Source organism: Acipenser ruthenus, unplaced genomic scaffold (genome assembly GCF_902713425.1).
Source record: "Acipenser ruthenus unplaced genomic scaffold, fAciRut3.2 maternal haplotype, whole genome shotgun sequence".
In the NCBI taxonomy this organism is placed as follows: domain Eukaryota; kingdom Metazoa; phylum Chordata; class Actinopteri; order Acipenseriformes; family Acipenseridae; genus Acipenser; species Acipenser ruthenus.
Genome location: NW_026708343.1, coordinates 49,851 through 68,217, shown reverse-complemented (window position 1 = coordinate 68,217; position 18,367 = coordinate 49,851). Strand labels below are relative to the sequence as shown.

General features: G+C 45.8%; 1 long non-coding RNA gene across 1 annotated transcript; it reads left to right on the top strand.

The window, feature by feature from the left end:
- The first annotated feature begins 44 nt into the window (after positions 1 to 44).
- Positions 45 to 3,625, top strand: LOC131731667 (uncharacterized). The gene is made up of 3 exons (XR_009324954.1): positions 45 to 1,306; positions 2,415 to 2,444; positions 2,668 to 3,625. It is a non-coding gene; the product is annotated as an uncharacterized LOC131731667 (long non-coding RNA).
- The last annotated feature ends 14,742 nt before the right edge of the window (positions 3,626 to 18,367 follow it).

Sequence of the window (18,367 nt, the reverse complement as noted above, 5' to 3'; positions counted from 1 at the left end):
TTATATAGTAATCTTTATACCATGTGTGTGCGTTAGTGTGTGTGAGTGTGTGTGCATCAGTGTGTGTGTGAGTGTGTGTGTGCGTTGGTGTGTGTGTCAGTGTGTGTGCGTTGGTGTGTGTCAGTGTGTGTGTGTCTGTGTGTGCGTTGGTGTGTGTGTCAGTGTGTGTGCGTTGGTGTATGTGTCGGTGTGTGTGCGTCGGTGTATGTGTGTCAGTGTGTGAGCGTCAGTGTGTGTGTGTCAGTGTGTGTGCGTTGGTGTGTGTGTCAGTGTGTGAGCGTCAGTGTGTGTGTGTCAGTGTGTGTGCGTTGGTGTGTGTGTCAGTGTGTGTGCGTGGTGTGTGTGTCAGTGTGTGTGCGTTGGTGTGTGTGTCAGTGTGTGTGCGTTGGTGTGTGTGTCAGTGTGTGTGCGTTGGTGTGTGTGTCAGTGTGTGTGCGTCGGTGTGTGTGTCAGTGTGTGAGCGTCAGTGTGTGCGTCAGTATGTTAGTTTATGTCTGTGTGTGCGTCAGTATCTGTGTGTGTGCGTTAGTGTCAGTGTGTGTGTGTGTCAGTGTGCGTTGGTGTGTGTCTGTGTGTGTGCATTGGTGTGTGTCAGTGTGCGTTTGTGTGTGTGTGTGTGTGTGTCAGTGTGCGTTGGTGTGTGTCTGTGTGTGTGCATTGGTGTGTGTCAGTGTGCGTTTGTGTGTGTGTGTGTGTGTGTGTGTGTGTAGACTTCCAAAACTGAGTAAATGCATCATACAACCATAGTTAACTTGCTTAACTTTTCTAATGGCATTGTAATGGATTGCTACACTGTTGCTGTGACTGGCTGTGCTGTGCTGAGCTGAGCCCTGATGCTTCATGTTACCGTGATAAATCTTGATGTATAATAATGTTCTGCACGCTTGCTAAGTGTTCGGTGGCTGCCTCTAATCAAATTCAGAGCGCATTTCTCAGGTCTGTCATACAAAGTGCAAGAGAAAGTACTCTGAACTCGATCAGAGGAAACCGCCGAACACTTAGGAGTCATTAAATCTAAATAAAATAAAAAAGACCCAGACAAAAACCTGCTATTGATCTGTTTAGGTAGACCCCGTTGTGGTTTAAATGTCTGGAAAGCTTCATAGACTTTGTGAGTGCGGGAGCTGCACTCTCAGACCAGTAGCTAGTAGATTGCAATGGAGACTTCTAATGGTTTTTACTGGGTTGTGTTGAGCTGAACTGAATCATTCTGTTATTTTTTTATTTTTTCCAGCTCTGCCGCTTGAGGACAGTCCCACAGCCAGCCCCTGCCTGCGTCTCCGTCTCTCAGTGTGTTGTGAAACAAGTGAGCATGCAAGACAATGAACCAGCCCCCTTCTCAGAGTTTACTGCTGTGGTATCCCCCTGGTAAAAGCACAGCACAGTGTAGTAAAGCACAGAGAAGATAATGAACCAGCCCCCTTCTCAAAGTTTACTGCTGTGGTATCCCCCTGGTAAAAACACAGCACAGTGTAGTAAAGCACAGAGAAGATAATGAACCAGCCTCCTTCTCAAAGTTTACTGATATGGTATCCCCCCTTGTTCAAAACACAGCACTGTTGTCACTGTATTCGCATAACAGGACTGTATCAAACCCTGTGAGTTATAGGGCACCTACACCCTAAATCTACCACTCTCTCTCCCCGTCTCCCCCTCTCCTTCCCTCGCTTCCCTTCTCTCCCCCTTTCCCAGCTTTCTCTCCCTCCTGTCTCTTGATCTCTCCCTTTCAGAGCGAGACTAATCTTGTGGCAGTAATCTTGTGGAGCCCTCTCTGATGTTCAGTGTCATTTTCGTCTTTTATTCTTCCAGCTTGACTTACTCCTTTCACGCCATTCTCTCGTTTCCCTCGTTCCTTTCTTTCAATCTCTCCTTTCTTTCTTTCTCTCTCAACAGTTTGTGATTTTAAAAGCTTTTAAATTTGAAACTGGTCTCTCCTCTGAGCGATCGGTCTGTGTTAGGAATTATCTCTTGACTAGGCTTTGTGTTTTCAGCGCTGTGCTGAGGCACTGCAGTGTGTTTGTATATCCTGCAGGGGGCGAGGGTGTATGTACACAGCTCTCTGCTCTCTTGGTTTCTCTGCTCAGTGTGCTGCAGTGTGTTTGTATATCCTGCAGGGGGCGAGGGTGTATGTACACAGCTCTCTGCTCTGTTGGTTTCTCTGCTCAGTGTGCTGCAGTGTGTTTGTATATCCTGCAGGGGGCGAGGGTGTATGTACATAGCTCTCTGCTCTGTTGGTTTCTCTGCTCAGTGTGCTGCAGTGTGTTGTGTGCCCTGCAGGGGGCGAGGGTGTATGTACACAGCTCTCTGCTCTGTTGGTTTCTCTGCTCAGTGTGCTGCAGTGTGTTGTGTGCCCTGCAGGGGGCGAGGGTGTATGTAAGCAGCGCTCTCCTGACTCTCCTCTCTTTGTGTTGCAGCTGCAGGATCGCAAGTGGAGGTTCCAGCAGGTAAGAAAGGAATCTTAATTGATAAGAGGCTCTTAACAGTGAGACTCGCGCTCCGCATGTCACTCTGTGTCTCTCACTCTCGCTCCATGCCTCTCGGTGCGTCTCACTCTCACCCTGTGTCACCCTGTATCTCCTCTCTTTACTAAGAGATGACGACTGTCTGAATATTTATTTCCGTCCTGATCATATTTTAATAATCAGCTAATAACTCGCTCTTTTTCAGGGACCACGGCCCCCCAGAGTGGAGTCTCCTCCCTGCTCCAGAGTCCCGAGACCCTCCTCGCTCTGTCCCTACTGAGCGTGTGCATCTCCCTGCTCCTCCCCCTCCCCCTCAGAGACTGAAGCAAACCCAGCGACGACAAACACAAACCGGACAGCACTTTAGAGACGGGTGACAGACAGACGGATAGTTTTCCAGCAAAGCCAGCGTCTAGCACACTCTCTGTATCCCTATACATTTTATAAGGCTTTTTTCAGTGCAAAGTATTTGATCACACAAAGGGACAGGCAAGTCCTTTCTGTCTTCAGCAAAAAAAAAACGAACAAACAGAAAATATCCAGCTGTTCTCTTTTAGGAGAGAATTCTAATGACGGACCACAAATTCCTGATTCACTGCACGCTGGCACGCACGCACACACCGACACGCACGCGCGCACTGACGCGCGCACACACACACACACACACACACACACAGCTGTGTCTAAATGCTTCTCCACTGAAACATGTTTTTTTTTTACTTATCGTTTTTTTATTGTCGGTTTAATCTGGTCAAGTTTTAATTGCTGTTCCTCTGTTTGGTTTTATCATACTTTCCCAATCTCCTGGGAACAGGACTGACGCGCACACACGCACACACACACACACACACACACAGCTGCACAGAGTTAACACCAGTCCCTTCAGACACAAACGCATCATTACTGAGCTGTGTGAGTGAATGCGAGAGGAGACTTCCACTGCTGGGGAAGAAGAGAAACACACTGAGGCGCACACACACGCACACACACACACACACACACACACACGGGGACTGATAGAGAGGGAGAAACACACACTAACTAAGTCACACAGACACAGGGACTGATACAGAGAGGGAGAAACGCACACTAACTCACTCACACACACACACACACTTGGGTTTCATAGTGTTTATGTAGACTTTGCATTGACTCTCATACACTGTAGATCTCTTATCTTAATGTCCAAAGGTGCCTGGGGGAGGGGGGGGTCTGTTCTGTCAAGTCCGCGAGATGCATTCTGTCAGGACGTCCTGTTCAGATTGCGAGCGAAATGAACCCCGTGTAACGGGTTTAATTTTATTTTAATGGCCCTGAACGGGCCACCGTAGAACACCCCCACACAGAGAGAGAAAGAGAGACATCAGCTCAGTGTGGTTTTTAAAACGCTCTCTAATGTGGGAGGAAAGGAAAATGTTTATTACCCTCCTGACGCCAAAATAAAACACTGGGACGGGGACGGGGGGGGCGGGGGGGGCGGGGGGTGCAGGGGGTTACCAATTCTCCGGAGTCACACTGCCTAAACTGGTTTGGAGTGAGGGGCTGCAGTGTTTTCACACTGTCCCTGAAGGAAGGGGAGAAGGGGAAGCCCGGGCTGTGACTGGCCAGGAACGCGACAAGACCTTTGTGATGTCATTAGATTCAAACCTTCAACACACACGCAAGCAGACGCACACCCCTGTTCCTGAGAGAGAGAGAGAGAGATGGTCAATTCTAGTTGGATGTCAGTCTGGCTTGTGTGTGCGTGTGTGTCTGCGTTTTTCAGTTTGTAATGCTTTGTGGTGGGTTTGGAATTCATTAAGTTTTTAATCAAATCCCGTCCACATGTACTGTGGTTGTGGGGAGGGGGGGAGGGGGGGGGGGGGGGGGTTGGACAAAATATTAGAAACACACATGTCATGTGTAGCACATTTGTAGCAAACAAAAAAAGCCAGACCCCTTCTCAAAGTGTTCTACTTTGGTATCCCAGGTCTGGTAAAGCATAGGGAAGCATGGTAAAGCACAGAGAGGTATGGTAAAGCATAGGGAACAATTGTAAAGCTCAGAGAGGTCTGGTAAAGCATAGGGAAGCATTGTAAAGCACAGAGAGGTGTGGTAAAGCATAGGGAAGCATTGTAAAGCACAGAGAGGTCTGGTAAAGCATAGGGAAGCATTGTGAAGCACAGAGAGGTCTGGTAAAGCATAGGGAAGCATTGTAAAACACAGAGAGGTCTGGTAAAGCATAGGGAAGCATTGTAAAGCACAGAGAGGTCTGGTAAAGCATATTACAGAATTCCAAACTGTTTTTGCTCCAGCCTCCTGAAAATCCCTCGGTTTTGTGTTGCGTGTTTTGATTTATGTTCTTCACATTTTAGTGAAGTGATCTTGTTATCTTCTGTGAAGATGTTTGCAATCCATTTCTGACTCTTCCAAACACACTCCCTCTTTATCTGAGGGTGAACTGTGTCAAATAAACCAACTACCAAAACCTGCCTGTGTCCGAAAAGTGTATTTGTGTATTCTCTCTCTCTCTCTCTGCTCCACCAGCACAGAGCAGAGGGAGGCTGTTCAGAAAGTAGAAGAGCCTCCCTTTCTCTTTCTCTGCTCCACCAGCACAGAGCAGAGGGAGGCTGTTCAAAGAGTAGAAGAGCCTCCCTTTCTCTTTCTCTGCTCCACCAGCACAGAGCAGAGGGAGGCTGTTCAGAGAATATAAGAGCCTCCCTTTCTCTTTCTCTGAGATTTCTTGCAGTAAATGTTGATTTTTTTTCTTCATGTTTAAATTGTCAGGTGCTTTTGCTGGCTTGTAATTTTCTTAAAGCATGGGTGAGTTCCAGATTGTGGTTATTTTTAGTTATTTTTAATTATTTTTGTTTGTTTTCTATTCTGATCAGCTTGAAAGTCTGTTTGAAGACTTGATCCCAGCAAAGCACCAGTGTCTGTCTCTCTCTCTCTCACCCTCTCTCTCATTTCTCCTTCCTCCTTCCTCTCTCCCTCTGTCTCTCCTTCTCCCTCTCCCTCTCTCTCCATTCTCCTGCTCTCTCCTGCTCCCTCCCTCCCTCTCTCTGATCACACTCATTTCCCTTCTCCTCCCTCCTTGTCTCTCAGCCCGGTTCTCCTCTGTCTGACTGTCTTTTGCGGTTTGAAAACTGTTTCTAAACTTCAAAAATCTCAGGGCTTCATTTTATTCCCAAATGCCTGTCAGAGAAAAGGAAGGAAGGAGGGAGGGAGGGAGGGAGTGCAGGTGGGCTTGTGAGGAAGAATGCAGACCCTTTGCTCCTTGATTCGGGGGTCAGGGGTCGGGGGGCAAATGGGACGCTTCGCTGCTCCACTGGAAAGAGGGAGGGAGGGATGAGGATCTGCTCAGAAATAACCAGGCTGCAGCAACAACAGTGTCAGGGTTGCTCTGTATTATACCTCTACCTAAAAGATAAATTAAGAAGAGAGAGATGGAAGGAGTGAGTGTGGAGGTCTGGGAAGGAGAGATGCTAGATAGAATCAAGCAGAAAGGAGAGAGAGAGAGACAGCGCACAGCACAGTGTAGTAAAGCACAGAGAAGATAATGAACCAGCCCCCTTCTCAAAGTTTACTGCTGTGGTATCCCCCTGGTAAAAGCACAGCACAGTGTAGTAAAGCACAGAGAGGATAATGAACCAGCTGAAAGCACATCGCTGACACCTTTGATATAGCTACTCTCAGGTCGGTTATAATAATTCTCATTGAGCGCCGCTGGTCACCAGAAACAGCCGGTTCCTTTAACGAGTGTGTGAAAGACAGCGCGGCTGCGGGAGTGATGGAGCGATCCCTTCAGAGGTCCTTCGACAAACGCCCGATTAAAATGCCTCCGCTAACGATTTGTGGCTGTCGATGGCAGCGCTGTTCGGGATGTAGAAATATCAATCACTCTCTCCCGGCGGCGGAGCGCCGGCCCGTGGAGCGACACCGCCCCGTGTGGATTGCTAACGGCGCTGCACCCGCTGTCAAATTTGCACTTTGTCATCATCGTCATCGTCTCACTCCGCGTCCTTGACCACATACCTGAACTAAGGGATGACCTAAACCCCAGCAACGTCAATCTAGGGACCGCTAATGTCTGGGGGGACAGTCCAACCCACCTTTTCCAGAGAGTGCTAGACACATCTCTGGATGTCATGCTAAAAAGGCCAGGCCAATAGATTTCCTAAGGATACTCGCATAACTGATGCTGGCTGAGGCTTTTCCAAACAACCCCGTTTCATTGCTGAGTGACGTCAGCCATAAGGACTCTCAGCACGTTTCATTGCTGAGTGACGTCAGCCGTAAGGACTCTCAGCTCTTTCTCAGAAAACCTTTTTCCCGTGCGCCAAGAGGACTTTGCTGCCCTTCGTCCGACATATTTGTCGTGCTTTGTATTTTCCTGCTCCACAAACGTCACACAGCGCCTGCCGCGCTCTGTTCTCCTAACTCTGCAGACTCAATCGACCGATGCGCTCGTAGAGACCAATCCTTATCGTAATTGCAACTCAGTCTCTGTGCGCGTTGGGCGATTGGCATCGCTCTTAAATCTATGTAGGGCGCAGTGCAAAACAATCGCCTGGCCGAAATGCAATATGAATTTGGCGTCCTAAATTATTTGCAGTGCGCTTATACTCGCATCACCCCCCGTATCTCGAATTGACACCTCTTGAGAGATTAGTGAAGAGCGTGGTGTAAGATCGCCCCCGTGTGGCGGTAAACGGGTATTGCCGCACAACGCAGACTCGCACAGCGTAGCGCACACAGGGTCGTGCTGCGTGGGCAGCTCGTAATAGACGCCATAATTATAGGCTACAGCCCGATCACATGATATGGGGTGATGAAAATTGGTAGATTCTTATCTGTTTCTTAGCAGACGTCCTATTCTGTACTTTCGGCATGCTTTGACTGAAGGAAAAAAATATCTCAAAAAAACCACATTTACTCACACGACACATGACCCTAACGGCTTGTTACCGTTCTCTTGTGTGTTTTTGATTTGATGGCAAAACGAGAAGTCTTTTTGTTATATACCTAATTGAGAAACAGCCTTTTTACGAACGGAAAAGACATGCTCTTCCTGTATTGCATTATAATCGCAGCTGGAGCACGTGAGTCGCACTTTTTTGTAACTTTATAACAAGTTTTGAATGTATTTATTGAAATTAATTTCTGTATTGTTTACTGGCGAGGCTCCTCTAACAGGACACATCAAGGGGTCCGATGACGAAACACAGACAGAGAAAGCGGGGGTGCCGAAAGGATGATGAAATAGAGAGTTATCTGATTTAATATATTAATCCCGGATTGATTTCCTGAGTGCTTTTCAATTCAGTAAAACGACTCCGTAGCAACTGAAGCACGATCAGAATTACAAATTGGGTAGCAGAGTTTGATGATGTAGTTATTTCTCTTTGAATCTAATTGTGATGTCATTCACTGTCTAGCGAATGACGTAACGGTCCGCTGTCCCTTTCTGTTTAACTGTAGCTAATTTATTTTTTGATGTATTCTATTTGATAGGTGGTTCTGTATTATTTTATATAATGATGCACCTGTCTCGCGTTTTATGATTTCAGATTTGAATAGCAGAGAAGTAGATGAAGAATCCATATACTCTAACTTTTTGTCTAACTTGTCGGGAAAGTGGTCAAATTAGCTGATTTGTGTCAAAAGTTACATCGTTACAGGAAATAGACTGTTGAAAAAAGTCCCATTAAAGTGAATGAAGATGGACAAAAAAAGGACAAAAAGCTTAATAGTTTAAAAAGTATAAAATATATCACAAAGTTGTATACAAGCACACTCTTCCAGACCGGTCTACACGTTTTAAAGTTTGAACGGCGTTTCTAGCTTAAACGGTGTAAGAGGAGTAGAACAAATACTTTCAGATTTCAGCTTCTGACTCATGCACTTCCTGTTTTTGTGAATGACTCAGAGCTACTGCGGTCCAGTACCAATCACAGAGAGTGTAAAACCAGGACTGGCTCAAACTGCCCTGCGATGGGAGTCATTATTATTATTATTATTATTATTATTATTATTATTATTATTAAGCTCACAGAATAAATGAATGTATGATCCCAAAGACAGATGGGGGGAGGGGGGAGGGGGGAGGGGGGATGGACAGTTTCATAAGAATCACCTTAAAAGATTCTGTAACGAGGGTTCAGTTGCTGTGTGGGTATCCGCTGAGAGACACAGAGGGTTTGCCGTTGAATCGCCGCTCAGGCGTCCAGGGGCAGTGGTCAGTGGCTGAATCCATACCTCTCTGTGCTTTACAATGCTTCCCTATGCTTTACCAGACCTCTCTGTGCTTTACAATGCTTCCCTGTGCTTTACCAGACCTCTCTGTGCTTTACAATGCTTCCCTATGCTTTACCATACCTCTCTGTGCTTTACAATGCTCCCCTATGCTTTACCACACCTCTCTGTGCTTTACAATGCTTCCCTATGCTTTACCATACCTCTCTGTGCTTTACAATGCTTCCCTATGCTTTACGGTACCTCTCTGTGCTTCACAATGCTTCCCTATGCTTTAGCTTTTGCTGTGTTTTTACTAGGGGAAACCATTGTAAGAGTTAACCAGAAGGGATCGCTTGCGTTCCGCTGTGGTTTAGTACACTTTTGCTGTGGCAAATTCTTAGAAGGACGCTGTCGTCTGATCCTGTCCTGTGTTGTGTTTTCTCTCAGGTGCCATGGTGTTGCCAAACGCCGGGAACACCATCCCCTTTCGGTGCCATGATATTGAAGAGTCGGGGCAGTTTGTGTGGAAGGTGACTCCTCTGGATGTCCACTGTGACGAGCAGTGGCTCTTCCAGAACGTGAGTGAGCCTTTCCAAGGAGCTCTTCTGCCGTCATCGTCACCAGCAGCATCACTGGCCTCGGTTCAGTGCAGATTTCCTGTTCAAAACTCCCAAGCGTGCCGAGCAAAACACTGTAATGGACAATATTCTCATGTTCAGAAGAGATTTTGATGTTATATGTCCTGAGTGGGCCACCATAGAACACAGAGACACAGAGAGAGAGGATGGGGTGAGGAGAGAAAGGAAGGGGAGAGAGTGAGGAGAGAAAGGAAGGGGGGAGAGAAAGGAGGGTGAGGAGAGAAAGGAAGGGGAGAGAGAGGGAGGGGTGAGGAGAGAAAGGAAGGGGAGAGAGAGGGAGGGGTGAGGAGAGAAAGGAAGGGGGAGAGAGGGGGGGTGAGGAGAGAAAGGAAGGGGAGAGAGAGAGAGAGAGAGAGATCCCGCTCTCTGATTGGCCAGGGATGTGACAGGCCCTTTGTGATGTCATTAGGCTTCTTTGAAACCCAAGTCTCTTACCTCTTCAGGTCTAGAGCAGGGCTGACCAACCCTGGTTCTGTAGAGCCGCAATCCTGCAGGTCTTCTGGGTATCTTAAAATAATCAATGGCTATAGACCTGGAAAAAAAAAAAAAAAAAACGTTAGCATTGACCAATTAAAAAAAATAATAATCTGTTCAATTACTCGGCTCTCCAGGCCTGTGATTGCTCACCCCTGGTATTGACGTTACCCCTGTCGCTCCCCTGTAAGGCAGTGCTCACTCAGGCTTGTTTAAATCGCAGGACACCGTGGCGGGACACTGGGATAAGGACTTGAGCTCCTCCGATCGGGTGAAAGAAGGATGGTTCAGCCACGACACCTGCCTCCCGCAGATCAGATTCAAAAGGGACTGTCTAGATACTGCAGTAAGAGACCTGTCTGTCTGCCTGCCTGCCTGCCTGCCTGTCTGCCTGCCTGTAGCGAGCGTGCATTATGAAGGGATAGGTGGTTAGAGAAAGGGGGCTTGATACCAGGAGGTTCAAATCCAGGCTCAGCCACCGACTCACTGTGTGTGTGTGTGTGTGTGTGTGTGTGTGTGTGTGTGTGACCCTGAGCAAGTCACTTCACCTCCTTGTGCTCCGTCCTTCGGATGAGACGTAAAACAAACGAGCTCCTATTGGAAGTGACTCTGCAGCAGCAGCAGCAGCAGTTGTTGATGATGCATAGTTCACCCCCCCTAGTCTCTGTAAGTCACTTTGGATAAAAGCATCTGCTAAATGACTAAATAATAATAATAATAATAATAATGATGATGATGATGATGATGATGATGATGATGATGATGATGATGATGATGTCGATGTCGAGTCTGATGTTTCCTTTGTTTTGCAGGTTGTGGATGACAGAATATTCCTAAGTAAGTAAACTCTGCTTTTCTGTAATCTGCCTTCACAGGGGTCACAGTGGGCAGCTCACAGGTAGAACAGCATGCGATAGAAACGCATTGTTTTCAGCAGCAGCGTTTCTGACTCTATTTCTGCCCTTGTCTCTCTTTCTTGTCCAGGATCAGACTCCAACGCCAACATGCGGAATAACGGTGAGTTTTCAAGCCTAGGTTACAGTACCATCTCTAATATTAGAAATCGCTTAATAGAGGGGTCCCCGAGGGTAAAGGCACGGCCGCGTGGTGTGCAGGGGGGAGTCACACAGTCAGGGGAGCGCAGGGGTCCCCCGAGGGTCTCCCCTGGTAAAGGCACGGCCGCGTGGTGTGCAGGGGGGAGTCACACAGTCAGGGGAGCGCAGGGGTCCCCGAGGGTCTCCCCTGGTAAAGGCACGGCCGCGTGGTGTGCAGGGGGGAGTCACACAGTCAGGGGAGCGCAGGGGTCCCCGAGGGTCTCCCCTGGTAAAGGCACGGCCGCGTGGTGCGCAGGGGGGAGTCACACAGTCAGGGGAGCGCAGGGGTCCCCGAGGGTCTCCCCTGGTAAAGGCACGGCCACGTGGTGTGCAGGGGGGAGTCACACAGTCAGGGGAGCGCAGGGGTCCCCGAGGGTCTCCCCTGGTAAAGGCATGGCCGCGGGGGGGGGGGGGGGGAGTCACACAGTCAGGGGAGCGTAGGGGTCCCCGAGGGTCTCCCCTGGTAAAGGCACGGCCGCGTGGTGTGCAGGGGGGAGTCACACAGTCAGGGGAGCGCAGGGCAAAACGTGACCTTGTGTGATACATTAAGACCTAGAATGGGTGAAACTGCCGTGCAACAGGAGTCTTATTCCCATCCCTGAACATTGATGTAACATTTAATTATTATTATTATTATTATTATTATTATTAAGTGCTGCTCTTGGTTTCAGGAGGAGCGACAGGAGGAAGAATGTCACTCATCACCCTCCTCCTCCTCCTCCTCTTCATTGCCCTGCTTGTGTGAGGAGTGAGGAAGGAGAGGAGCCCAAAACCGTGAGTTTCTCTGTCTTCCCAGAATGCACCGGGGCTCTTGAACTGTCGCTGCAGTAACTCTCACCCCATAACCCCTCTGCAGAGACCGTTCTTCAGCTGATGAGTAAGCCCTGTTCTCATTAGGAGGTGGCTGGGAGTCTTGTGATTGAATTTAACTTGTTTCCTTTTGTCCTGTTTCAGTTCCAATCCGTGTGAGGTTTACAAGACTGGCCGGGCTGGGCCGGGCTGGGCTGCGCTCTCCACTGATGGATTAATTAAACTGGGTGCAGGGTTTATTTAGTTTTATAAGTAAAAGGCAAAGGCTTATTTTAATGCACGCTTATTTTTTAGCTTATCAGGAAATTGAGTTATAATAATCACGCTTCAATATTGTTTGTGTTTATAGGTTTCTTAATATATTTATTCCCCCTGGTGGACAGGATTAATCTCTGAAAAGCAAGCAATCCTTTCTGGTTAACTCTTATCAAAGTAAAACCACAGCAAAGTGCAATAAAGCTCACTGAAGACTTGGTAAAGCATAGAGAAACATTGTAAAGCACAGAGAGGTATGGTAAAGCATAGGGAAGCATTGTAAAGCACAGAGAGGTCTGGTAAAGCATAGGGAAGCATTGTAAAGCACAGAGAGGTCTGGTAAAGCATAGGGAAGCATTGTAAAGCACAGAGAGGTCTGGTAAAGCACAGGGAAGCATTGTAAAGCACAGAGAGGTCTGGTAAAGCATAGGGAAGCATTGTAAAGCACAGAGAGGTCTGGTAAAGCATAGGGGAGCATTGTAAAGCACAGAGAGGTCTGGTAAAGCATAGGGAAGCATTGTAAAGCACAGAGAGGTCTGGTAAAGCATAGGGAAGCATTGTAAAGCACAGAGAGGTCTGGTAAAGCATAGGGAAGCATTGTAAAGCACAGAGAGGTGTGATAAAGCATAGGGAAGCATTGTAAAGCACAGAGAGGTCTGGTAAAGCATAGGGAAGCATTGTAAAGCATAGAGAGGTCTGGTAAAGCATAGGGAAGCATTGTAAAGCACAGAGAGGTGTGATAAAGCATATTTGAGAAACATGGCAACATTTTAAACTATAAATAATAATAATAATGATAATGATAATAATAATAATAATAATAATAATAATAATAATAATAATAATAATAATAATAATTATTATTTAGGGCTTCTGATTTTTAGTTTTAACAGATTAAAAACCCATACAATACTTTAAACCCGCCCCCGCTACTGAGTGACAGCACATCCCTGCATTTCTATTGGAGACTCCGCTGAGAGATTTAAAACGAGATTACAATCAGGACTGGAGGCTTGTTTAGCGGGATTTCAAGCTGTATTACAGTTCAGACACGGAGGATTTAAAACAGAATTGTGGCGAAATGTACAAAAAATGGCTACACACAAAACCCCCAGAAGAATGAGCCCGTGAGCAGAGGGATTTCACTGTGGAAGAGAAGGAAAGAAGGGACAGCTGAAGTGTGCCAGTGCTGTCTAGTTACTCCTGTATGCATATTGTGAAAGTAACCGAAAACACGGATTTCATACAGTATAGAAAAAGCGAAAAGAAACTAAAACGATTTACATAAAACTCGAAAATAGCTCAAAATGAAATTAATAAAATCAGAAAAACAGAAGCCCTATATATATATATATATATATATATATATATATATATTCTATATGATATTGTAGTATATGATATTGTAGTATATTGCCCAGTGGATGGGTACAGATATCTATAATGCCTTGTTCTCGCTGCAGTGTTGCAGACGAGGGAAACAGTGCTCGACTGGGGCTGCAGCTGTGTTAGTGCGTTTCCATCTCCGTTCAGGAGCAGTGCTGGAATGGAACTGATTCGTTTCTGTATAGAATAAGCACCTAAAATATAAAATAGATATGATATAACTACACAGTGAAAGCACGGTAAAGCATAGGCAAGCGTGGTGAAGCACAGAGAGGTGTGGTAAAGCATAGGGAAGCATTGTAAAGCACAGAGAGGTCTGGTAAAGCATAGGGAAGCATTGTAAAGCACAGAGAGGTCTGGTAAAGCATATGGAAGCATTGTAAAGCACAGAGAGGTCTGGTAAAGCATAGGGAGGCATTGTAAAGCACAGAGAGGTCTGGTAAAACATAGGGAAGCATTGTAAAGCACAGAGAGGTCTGGTAAAGCATAGGGAAGCATTGTAAAGCACAGAGAGGTCTGGTAAAGCATAGGGAAGCATTGTAAAGCACAGAGAGGTCTGATAAAGCATAGGGAAGCATTGTAAAGCACAGAGAGGTCTGATAAAGCATATTGATACAATTTTTGCAGATTTATAATAAATTGTTTTACAGTATTTTGTTTTCCTATGCTTTACCATATCACTGGGGCAGCAGTGTGGAGTAGTGGTCAGGGGCGCCGGACTCTTGACCGGAGTGTCGTGGGTTCAATCCCCAGTGGGGGACACTGCTGCTGTACCCTTGAGCAAGGTACTTTACCTAGATTGCTCCAGTAAAAACCCAACTGTATAAATGGGGGAATTGTATGTAAAAATAATGTGATATCTTGTAACAATTGTAAGTCGCCCTGGATAAGGGCGTCTGCTAAAATACAGAAATTGAATTGAATTGAATTCTTAAACGAGAACGGAGTGCTTGCTTTTGTGACCCCAGTGCCAGCTCAATAAGACAGAAAAGACGAAACAAAACCAACGAGTAAATATCACCGCTTTGAGGAATAGCACGTGTGCCCCCTGCCGGCAAGCTGCTTGCCTTTTTAAAACCAGATTTCCGAGCTGTACAAAAACCTTGATTTATTATTTTTCTGTAATAGAAACTTAAATCCATTTCCACCTTTTTAAATACAAGTGTAAACGATGTGTTTTATAATGTACTGTAAAGGGAGTCTCTAATGTAAGTCAGGTATCTCAGACAGTGTTCATGATTAGAACACCCCATTGCTTCTGTAGTTTTTTGACTTGCTGTGGGTGTGAAATCAAACCGCTGGGACTGAAAATCTGGAGGAATTGTCTTGCAAATTAATGATTGTCTAAATGACTTTAATAGGTCAATTCGACAATTTAAAACAGTAAAGAGAAAAGGAGCACAGAGCCACACACGGTAAAACGCAGGATACTTTTTAGAAGTGGTTTAAGACGCCTGATTAAAGCACAGAGCGGTGTGACATTTTCACACACGAGTGTGTTTCTATATCCCTGATTACTGAGCGGAGATTGAAATCCTCACCCCCAGGGGTGTTTTCATGCAGGCGGGTGTATAGAGGATATCAATGACACATCTGGAGGTGTTTTAAGACACTTAGAGAGAGATAACTAATACTAACAGGTTATACCTGTAGTGATTCTCGGCTTACACAATGAGACTCCCTGTACAATGAGGCTGCAGATGCTCTGCATGTAGGTGAAGGTCTTTGTGAAAATTGAATGATTAACTACTGTATCAAGACCTTGCATTTTTTTTTTTTTGTGGAAAAAAAAAAAAAAGACTTGTTATACTTTTAGTTCGGGCTGTATTCTTGGTGGTACAAAAAATATCTTATTTCACTGTCTAGAAATAGCAACATACTTCACAATTTTAAATATATTCATTCAAGCAGAAAAAAACACACTCAGCGTTCGCTATTTTCTCCAGAGTTGTTACACAGCAAACGTTCCTAAATATGGAAATGCTTACCTGAAAAACAGTAAATTGTAATTTTGTTCACGGGCACCTTTTTGAAGACGTTCCGTTTTCACCATCAGTGAATTATCGAATAGAATAAAAACATACATAAATGTCAAAATGACAACAGACATGTGAAACGTCTCCTCCTTGGGCTGGACAGAGCGAAGTCTTGAGCAGAAATATATTTGGTGCGGCCGGCATCTTTTTTTCGTTGAAGAAGTTTTAGTTTTAAAATAAGTTTTTAAAACGTTGAAGACGTATTTTTAAGTGACAAAAAAAAAAGATGTGTATTTACGCTATTGTTTCAGAAATGGAAATTTTCACAGGAAACTACACATTACACAGCAGTGGGGGAGACTTCACTGAGATCTGTGATAACCATGAAATAAAACACAGCCTTAGCTATTGGTTAATTAGCTAAATGACTCCCAGTGCTTAGCCATTTGATCCGTGCCTGGTTTTACTATGAGTTTTTAATCAGACACACCTGAGCTTGTTGCCTAGACACACTGGAACTAATCAAGCTGGTAGTAAAACCTGGAATGGGTGACACTGCTGTGCAACAGGAGTCTCATTCCCATCCTTGTTTGGTTTCACGCACTTGGTCACGTGAATGATTTTAACAGCTTGAAGTAAGACCGTTTGCTGTATAAATGGCCAGCGATTGTCTAGAGGTGTCTATCTGCTGTATATAGATTTATTTGTATTTAGTTTTTGATTAACAAATACAATATATATTTTACTCGCTCTATAAAGATCAAATTGCCTCTAAATATAAAATTGTCCATTGTCTTTTTTTCATCGTCACGTCAGCCCCAGCTTTACGAAGCTGCACTTCTGGGTAACACTGTCCATGAAGTGTCTCTAATAGCTGCGTATTTACATAGTAACGATGTGTAAACGCACTTGCATTTACCAAGTAACCGCTATGTAAATACACAGTCATCAGAGACGCTTCATGGATTATGTTTCGTGGTTAACCGGGGTTAAAGCGTGGGGGAGGAGGCACTGCATAGTACCGTGCACATTTACTGTGAAAGATGAGGTCTATAGAGGTCAATGGCATGCATTAAACTGTGTATTTAAACAGTGTTATTTACTGAGCAAATGCATGCGCGCTTACACGTCATCGCAATGTTTCTATGCATCGTTATAATGTGGCAGGCTTTCTGCGTGCACGGTTAGGGTTAGATCGTGCAATGTAATTGTGACGGGATGCGTCGGCAAGGAGACTCTTGAGACCCGAAACTCTTTAGTTTAAACGCTTACGGGCATTTATTTACATGCATACACTCGCGGACAACCAACCCTGCCCACAGTACCGCACCGCACAAGTCTCCAGTACCCGGGATCTCCCGTTTTATACGCCTGTGGGTGTGGCTGGAGCCACGGTCCCACGTGTTTTTGCAGAGAGGAAGTTGAACCCCCTCACAGCCACCCAATATTCCCCACACCCGTGTACCGGCACACGCCTATCCGGAGTCCCTTTCTTCCGAGTTCTGTTTTTAAAATGATGAGTAACAGAAGGGGGTGTGGCGTTATTGGTTACCGAGTCACGGGATGGCCCGTCGCTTGCTGAAAGTGAAACTGTGGGGAAGCGCAGGGCGGTTCCGTCAACATGGGGCGTTGGAGACTCATTCTTCTGTCTCTCACGGCAGATAAGTGTTTAATATTAGCGGTGTTGGGTGTCGTTTAACGGATGTGTAATGCTCGGGGGACCGCAGCAAGCTGTTGCAACTCGGGATAGCAGATTGGGGTTGGCAGATTTCAGAACAGAGGTCTTCGGCACACGCAACCGCTGCAGTTGCGTAGAGACCCCTGTGTCGTAGCTCGGTGACTGAAAAAAAAAGTATTTTCACCTCAAGTGTGCAGTAGAATGAATGGCTTATTAGAATACTCGCCAACAATTTGGAAACTGTTCAGCGGGACGCTGGTACCACACGCACACGCACACGCACGCACACAGGCACACGCACACGCACACGTTTGTTTATAGTATTTATGAGGACTTTGCATCGACTCTCACTATATTTTTATTGACTATTCCTACCTCCAGTCAAACAAGACTCCACACAGGGTGAAAGTCGACAACAAAACAAAATATTTGGGCACGTTTAGTTTTTAGTTTGTTTTTAAAAAAAACAAAACCATAATGACTGTTTTAATATCGGTTTAAACGCTACAAGCACTTGGCCTGTGTCCTCATTTACAATCAATTCTAAAGCACACCTCAGTTTTGCACGCAGCTTGGTAGCCCGTTTCAAAGCCGCGATTCTGGCAGATCGTGCCGACGATGTCCACAGCGCGTCACTGCTCGTGGGGTGAAGGCTCTTCGGGTTCCTCGTCTGATGCAGTATCCCTGTGGCTCTTCAACCTGTGGGTGCTTAGCAGCTCCGACCGCCTCAAAAAGCGCTGAATAGAGCTCCCTGCTGTCATAACTCAGCCCGCCAGAAACCCGAAGTTGCGAAGTCAGTTTTTATTTTATAAAAGCAGTATGAAGTAGGCACAGAAATCGGGCAAGTGCGCTCTGTAGCGCAACTAGTAATACATCTGTCAATACGCGGCGTGCGGTTGCATTAACGTTAAAGTCTGTGGGACGGGATTGGTTCCTGGGAAAATGATATTAATAACCGAAAGTTGTCTTTATCAGGGTTGCGAACAACCGGTATCTACTCTGTGTGTGTGTGTATGTAATATATATAGACTTAAAAAAAAGTCCTTAATAAAACACACGTTAAACATTCCTTAACGTTTTTGTGAATGAGATGTTGCAACCTTGACAACGCCTGGAAAGCGAATGGTGCAATGTGGGGACGCGTGTGTTTATTAGTGGGCGCGTTAAGTAAGCGAGCCGCTCAGAAAGCGCACGGAGCTGAATTTAAATGACTTCGCGCTCTGCTACAGGAGAGCGCTGAGCGACTTTTAAAAATGGAGAATAATAATGATTTGCTTGTTTGTGTTTCTGAGGGGATGGTTGATGAAATGGCCCCCGTGTGAAGTTACTGTCCCCTGCTGTACCTCGCTGAGTTCGGCGCTCTGTTTGGACTGAACCT